This window comes from Arachis stenosperma, chromosome 5, assembly GCF_014773155.1.
Source record: "Arachis stenosperma cultivar V10309 chromosome 5, arast.V10309.gnm1.PFL2, whole genome shotgun sequence".
Lineage (NCBI taxonomy): Eukaryota > Viridiplantae > Streptophyta > Magnoliopsida > Fabales > Fabaceae > Arachis > Arachis stenosperma.
In genome coordinates, this window is record NC_080381.1 from 91,207,021 (window position 1) to 91,213,050 (window position 6,030).

Sequence of the window (6,030 nt, forward strand, 5' to 3'; positions counted from 1 at the left end):
TCGCACAATTAACCAGCAAGTGCACTGGGTCGTCCAAGTAATAAACCTTACGCGAGTAAGGGTCGATCCCACGGAGATTGTTGGTATGAAGCAAGCTATGGTCATCTTGTAAATCTCAGTCAGGCAGATTCAAATGGTTATGGATGATAGGTGAGTAAAACATAAAGATAGAGATACTTATGTATTTCATTGGTGAGAATTTCAGATAAGCGAATGGAGATGCTTTGTCCCTTCCGTCTCTCTGGTTTCCTACTGTCTTCATCAAATCCTTCTTACTCCTTTCCATGGCAAGCTGTATGTTGGGCATCACCGTTGTCAGTGGCTACAGTCCTGTCCTCTCAGTGAAAATGTTCAACGCACCCTGTCACGGCACAGCTAATCATCTGTCGGTTCTCAATCAGGTTGGAGTAGAATCCATTAATTCTTTTGCGTCTGTCACTAACGCCCAGCCTTCAGGAGTTTGAAGCTCGTCACAGTCATTCAATCATTGAATCCTTCTCAGAATACCACAGACAAAGTTTAGACCTTCCAGATTCTCTTGAATGCCGCCATCAATTCTAGCTTATACCACGAAGATTCCGATTAAGGGATCCAAGAGATAAACGTTCAAGCCTTGTTTGCTTGTAGAATGGGAGTGGTTGTCAGGCACGCGTTCATAAGTGAGAATGATGATGAGCGTCACATAATCATCACATTCATCCAGTTCTTGAGTGCGAATGAATATCTTGGAATAAGAACAAGCTGAATTGAATAGAAGAACAATAGTAATTGCATTAATACTCGAGGTACAGCAGAGCTCCACACCTTAATCTATGGTGTGTAGAAACTCCACCGTTGAAAATACATAAGAACAAGGTCTAGGCATGGCCGTGAGGCCAGCCCCCAAAATGTGATCAAAAGATTCAAAGATCTAAAGATGATCTAAGATCCAAAGATGAAAATACAATAGTAAAAGGTCCTATTTGTAGAGAACTAGTAGCCTAGGGTTTACAGAAATGAGCAAATGACATAAAAATTCACTTCCGGGCCCACTTGGTATGTGCTTGGGCTGAGCATTGAAGCATTTTCGTGTAGAGACTTTTCTTGGAGTTAAACGCCAGCTTTTATGCCAGTTTGGGCATTTAACTCCCATTCTTGTGCCAGTTCCGGCGTTTAACGCCGGGCAGTTTTGAGCTGATTTGGAACGCCGGTTTGGGCCATCAAATCTCGGGCAAAGTGTAACATCCCTGCCAGCAAAATACCTTGCTTAAGTAAGGGTATTTCTACTAGAAAGAACGTTACGTGACCTTTTCTAATATTAACTACTTAATTACTGAGCCTTTGTATCGATTTCGCGTTTCAGTTTTAAGAAAATGCCAGAAAATTTTGTTTTTATTCATTAAAGACATGTATCAAGGATAAACATTGCAAATAGTAATAACAATCACAGAGGTATTATTATTAGTAATTCTTATACATAGGAAGTCATATAAACCCAAATACAATACCTACCCCTCTGATAAAATAAAACTTCAAAGGAAAAGAGCGATGGGACTCTATGAAAGCAATTAAAACCATAAAGGAAGCCTACTAATCGCTTGCAGCTTCAAATTGCGTCTTCAAACCTGTGTCACTGAAAGGGTGGAAAATTTGGGGGTGAGAACCAAACCACATGTTCTCAGTAGAGGTCGAGAATGCCGTGAAAGTAAAGAATAAAGCGCAAATAGTTAATTACATTCAGAGACATCTAAAAGAAAATTAACCTTCTTTAAAAGTATTAGTTAATTATTCAAAATCCTAGACCCATACTTTCTTTATAAAACTCTTAAAAGTTTCCTAAACTGTATGAATGACCAACCTGTTCCAAGCATAGGTTCATTAAGTCTATGCTGAACCAGTTTGATTTTTCATACTTTACTAGACCTTAACATAAAAGAAGTTACCTACGCAGTATAAATGATCATCCTGCTCCAAGCATAGGTTCATTAAGTCTATGCTGAACCAGTCAGATACTTTATACAGAACTAGACCTCAAACGTACCAATCACGGCCTCAGGCCCAAACAACTCAATCAATATCCAATCACCACAATCCAAACAATCAGTTACAAACACAGGTAATGAGGTTCAAACACAATCAAGAGCAATTACATCAAATATAGTAATTAGCAGTTAAACTGAATTATTCACTTAGGCAAACCAATTACAATATACACACCCAAATAATGTCACATAGATGCATATGATGAATGTCTAGTCCTAGTACAGGCCATGAGCTCATGTGTCGGTTAGCACCTGCATTCCCGACATTTATCCGGTCACGAGTTCACGATTTCCCGGATACGATTTTCCGTTCAAATAAATGCGCATATAATTATTAGCAGCTCTATTGAGACAGCCTCTGCTTTCTACTCGCAGGAAATATACTCTTGGGAACGGAAAATTACTCTTGGGTTGCCTCAGGGCAACAGATAAATACACAATATTTCTTGGGTTGCATTAAGCAACAAATAAATAAATAATATCTCTTGGGTTGCATTAAGCAACAAATATATATATGATATCTCTTGGGTTGCATTAAGCAACAAATAAGCAAACAATATCTCTTGGGTTGCCTCAAGCAACAAACAGACATCTCTTGGGTTGCTTCAAGCAACAAACAAACATCTCTTGGGTTGCTTCAAGCAACAGATAATCATACAATAAGTACATTACTCTTTCCTTTTTCTTTCATAATTGCAAATACGCAAGCGGGACAAGACCCATGCCCTTGCCAACAATCTCATATACCAAATAATCTTTTCTTAAAAGAATCATGGAAGTTATTATCATTAAATAAACCTTAAATATTGATTTTGATTAAGTCCTTATACTTTTATAAAAATTCGGACATAATCTCCTTTAAAAATAGGACTTAGCCACCCTTGCGGGTCCCAACCAAACAATCCACCAAACTCTTTTCAACCTTTCCAATATCAATTCAATTCAGAAACAAGCAAATTCCAACATTGAAACAGCCATATAACACTAAGGTTCATCTTTAATTTTATGAACTCATAACTCTCACTCAAGCATTCCCAACACCCTATCTTCTTTTCTGTTTTTAATATAGCAAATGAACTCGGAATTGCGCAAACTTTATGTCCAGACGTTCATCTTGAAATAAGCTTTCTAACAAACCAAAGATCATAATTTTCTGGTTTCTCTAGCCTTAGGAATAAAGGAAAAACCAAGACTGCTCTGCAGTGCGTAAAACCAGAAAAACAGCAGCAGCATGTGATATTCAAAATTCAATATAAATTCCAAGTTAAATCCAATGACTTTGAAAATTAATACAGTTCAACTTCACCCATCCAAGTTTCTTTTCCAATTGGTTTCAGGTCAATATCATTTTTAATGAAGAAGTTATATAACCTAGAAGTTGACTAATTTTCTGCAGAATTCTGCTTTAAAAGTTAATTATCTTCTTCCAAGTCCCATAACTTACTCATTAAAACATGGATAGCCCTGAAATTTAAGTCACATATGCTAAACATACTTAGTTTTCACTCCCAATTGGTTGCATCTTAATATCATTCCAGATTCAAAAATTATAAAGCCTCAAAGTTACTGACTTAGAAAACAAAGCCTGACTTTTACTGCATAATACATCTTTCTTTGAAAATCCAAATCTTTAAAACCACAACTCTAACAATTCTAAATTTTTATGAAATTAAAGTATTAGGACCAAAGTTTCATTTAAAATTGGTTCCATTTCAAAATTCAAAGTGCAGAATTTCTATTAAAGGAATCAAGTTGCTGCTGTGTTAAATGTTCTGCAGTAAAAACCAGATTTGACATCCCCAATTCAAAAATTCATCATAAATCATAAACTTAATGAAAAAGTCTCAAATTTACCAGTTTAGTTCCTTATATCCCCAAGTTTAACCCAGGCTTAGTTTCATGCAATTCCGATCATTACGTAAGTAGTTATAGCTTTGTCAAAGTTTCTGACTTCGTTTAAAATTATGCAGAAAATCAGATTTTAGAGTTCAACTTTGAAAAATCATAACTAATTCTCTAGTTGATATGAAACCTTAAAAATTGAGTTTTCACAATTATGCTTAATATAATTTACTTAGCACTTAAATTCTTATCATTTCAGTCACTATAGAGTCACTGATTCACTTTCAAAGTTGCCGTTTAATTTCAAAGCTCAGCTTGTTCAGCAAGCAATTCAACATCTCAAATTCAATCCTTTAGACATTCTCTAAACCCAATTCCAGTCAATCATCAACTAAATCCATCACTGATGGAATAATTATAAAACCAGCTCAACAGCAACAATTCCAACATAATCCATCAAAATTCAGAATTTTCATCAATCACTCTTCAACATTTCATATTCCACCCATGATCAATCAATTCCACAAAATCCTCAATTTCAATAAATTCACAGCCACAATTCAACATCCACACAACCAATCAATATCACTATCAATAATTCCAATTACACTTCACAAACACAATTTAGCATTCATATCATCAATTAATCACTCGCAACAATTAAGACTATTTGTAGATTACTCAATAAACCTTGCGGGCATTCTAAAATTAAAACCGTTTAATTAAACCCCCTACCTCGATGTCGCGATTAAAAGAACCCGGAGGCTGGATTATAGCGAGGCAGCTGGCTGGACCAATACTAGCTATGCAACAGTCTCAATCAAGATAGCAGCGGCGTTAGCTCCCACAACAGTGATCATGGTTGCAACGAAGCAAAGATTTCAAATTCAATAGAATCGAAAGCAGAAGCGGCTCTGGAAATTTAAAACAGAGCACAAGCCAAATTTGAATTAAAACCAGAACAAGCAGTTTAATAAGAAATCGGCAGAATAGAGCGTGCAATTGGAGCAGAAATAAGGGGAAAAGGCTAACCCAGGCCAATGGATGTTGAACCTAAGTATAGCGGAAGCAGGGCAGCAGCGATTCCTAGCAGCACCACGCGGTGGTTCCGGCAGCAGCAACACCCCGCCAGTGGCTCCATGGAGACAAGCTCCAACAAACATAACATAGTCAAGAGCATCAGGGGTAGATACTGGGTATTTACAGAGCAGTAAAGGTTCAAAGATGGTGGTTCTCATGGCTAGGGTTTAACTAACTCACCATTAATCATGGCGGCAACCAGAAATTCCGGCGGCGGCAGTGGTGAAGAGGCGTGGCGTTGATGACAGAAGACTTCTCCTTTCCTCCTCTGTTGCGTCGTATCTCTCTCTCTCTCTCCCTTTCTCAGATTCGCGCTTGCTCTCTCTCCAACGACGGCGGCTCCGACCGCACCAGCGACGATGAAGACCCCGACGGCAGTGACGAAGCAGGCTCGGGCTCGGCTCTATGGACGGGACGGCGCTGCAAAGCAGCTCGACGGCGAGCTCCTCGCGGCTCCACAAACGACGACGATGACTCTGATGATGACAGAACGCGCGGCAGCGCGAGCGGAGTTGAACGGTGGCAGTGCGACGGTCACGGCGGCGGCGGGGCAAGAGCTCTTCCCTCTCTCTTCTCTCTCTCTGCGTTTCTTTCTTCTTTTGTGTGTGTGTGGTGTTTAGGAAGAAAAGGGGGTAGAGGCTGCGTTCAGTGGCTGAGGAAAGAGAAACATTAGGGTTAGGGTTTCTCAATTTGGGAAATTAGGGTTTCTGAGTTTGATTTTGGGAATTAGGGTTAGAAATTAGGATTTTATAAAAGAATATGGATAGATATGAATAGATATTTTGATAAAATTGAAGAGTAGAGTAATTTTAAAATCAAATATACTCTCTTAAAAATATATAAGAATATTATTTATCAACATATTGTTAAGTTCAATTAATTATTTATAGTGTAAATTATAAAATAAGCATATTAATCATATTTTTATAAAATATAGTTTAGACTCAATACTAATTATTCAAATTAAATGATATAACCTTTTATTATTTTTCTATTACGAAACTTTAATTTCAATTTACAAAATATCTAATTATAATAAAATTACTTAAACTTTAAGTAGTTATAAAAATCCATTTAATCATTCCTA

The 6,030-nt window shown here is 37.4% G+C and overlaps 1 long non-coding RNA gene across 3 annotated transcripts; it reads right to left on the reverse strand.

Annotated features, from left to right (window-relative positions):
* Positions 1 to 702: 702 nt before the first annotated feature.
* Positions 703 to 5,641, reverse strand: LOC130979221 (uncharacterized). 3 transcript variants are annotated; one of them, XR_009086580.1, is made up of 4 exons: positions 5,124 to 5,641; positions 4,896 to 5,013; positions 4,599 to 4,777; positions 703 to 1,612 (listed from the first exon to the last, which is right to left on the reverse strand). It is a non-coding gene; the product is annotated as an uncharacterized LOC130979221 (long non-coding RNA). The 3 variants fall into 3 exon arrangements; XR_009086579.1 differs by having other exon boundaries at positions 709 to 1,226; positions 1,492 to 1,612; positions 4,896 to 5,641; XR_009086578.1 differs by having other exon boundaries at positions 4,896 to 5,641.
* Between the last annotated feature and the right edge of the window lie 389 nt (positions 5,642 to 6,030).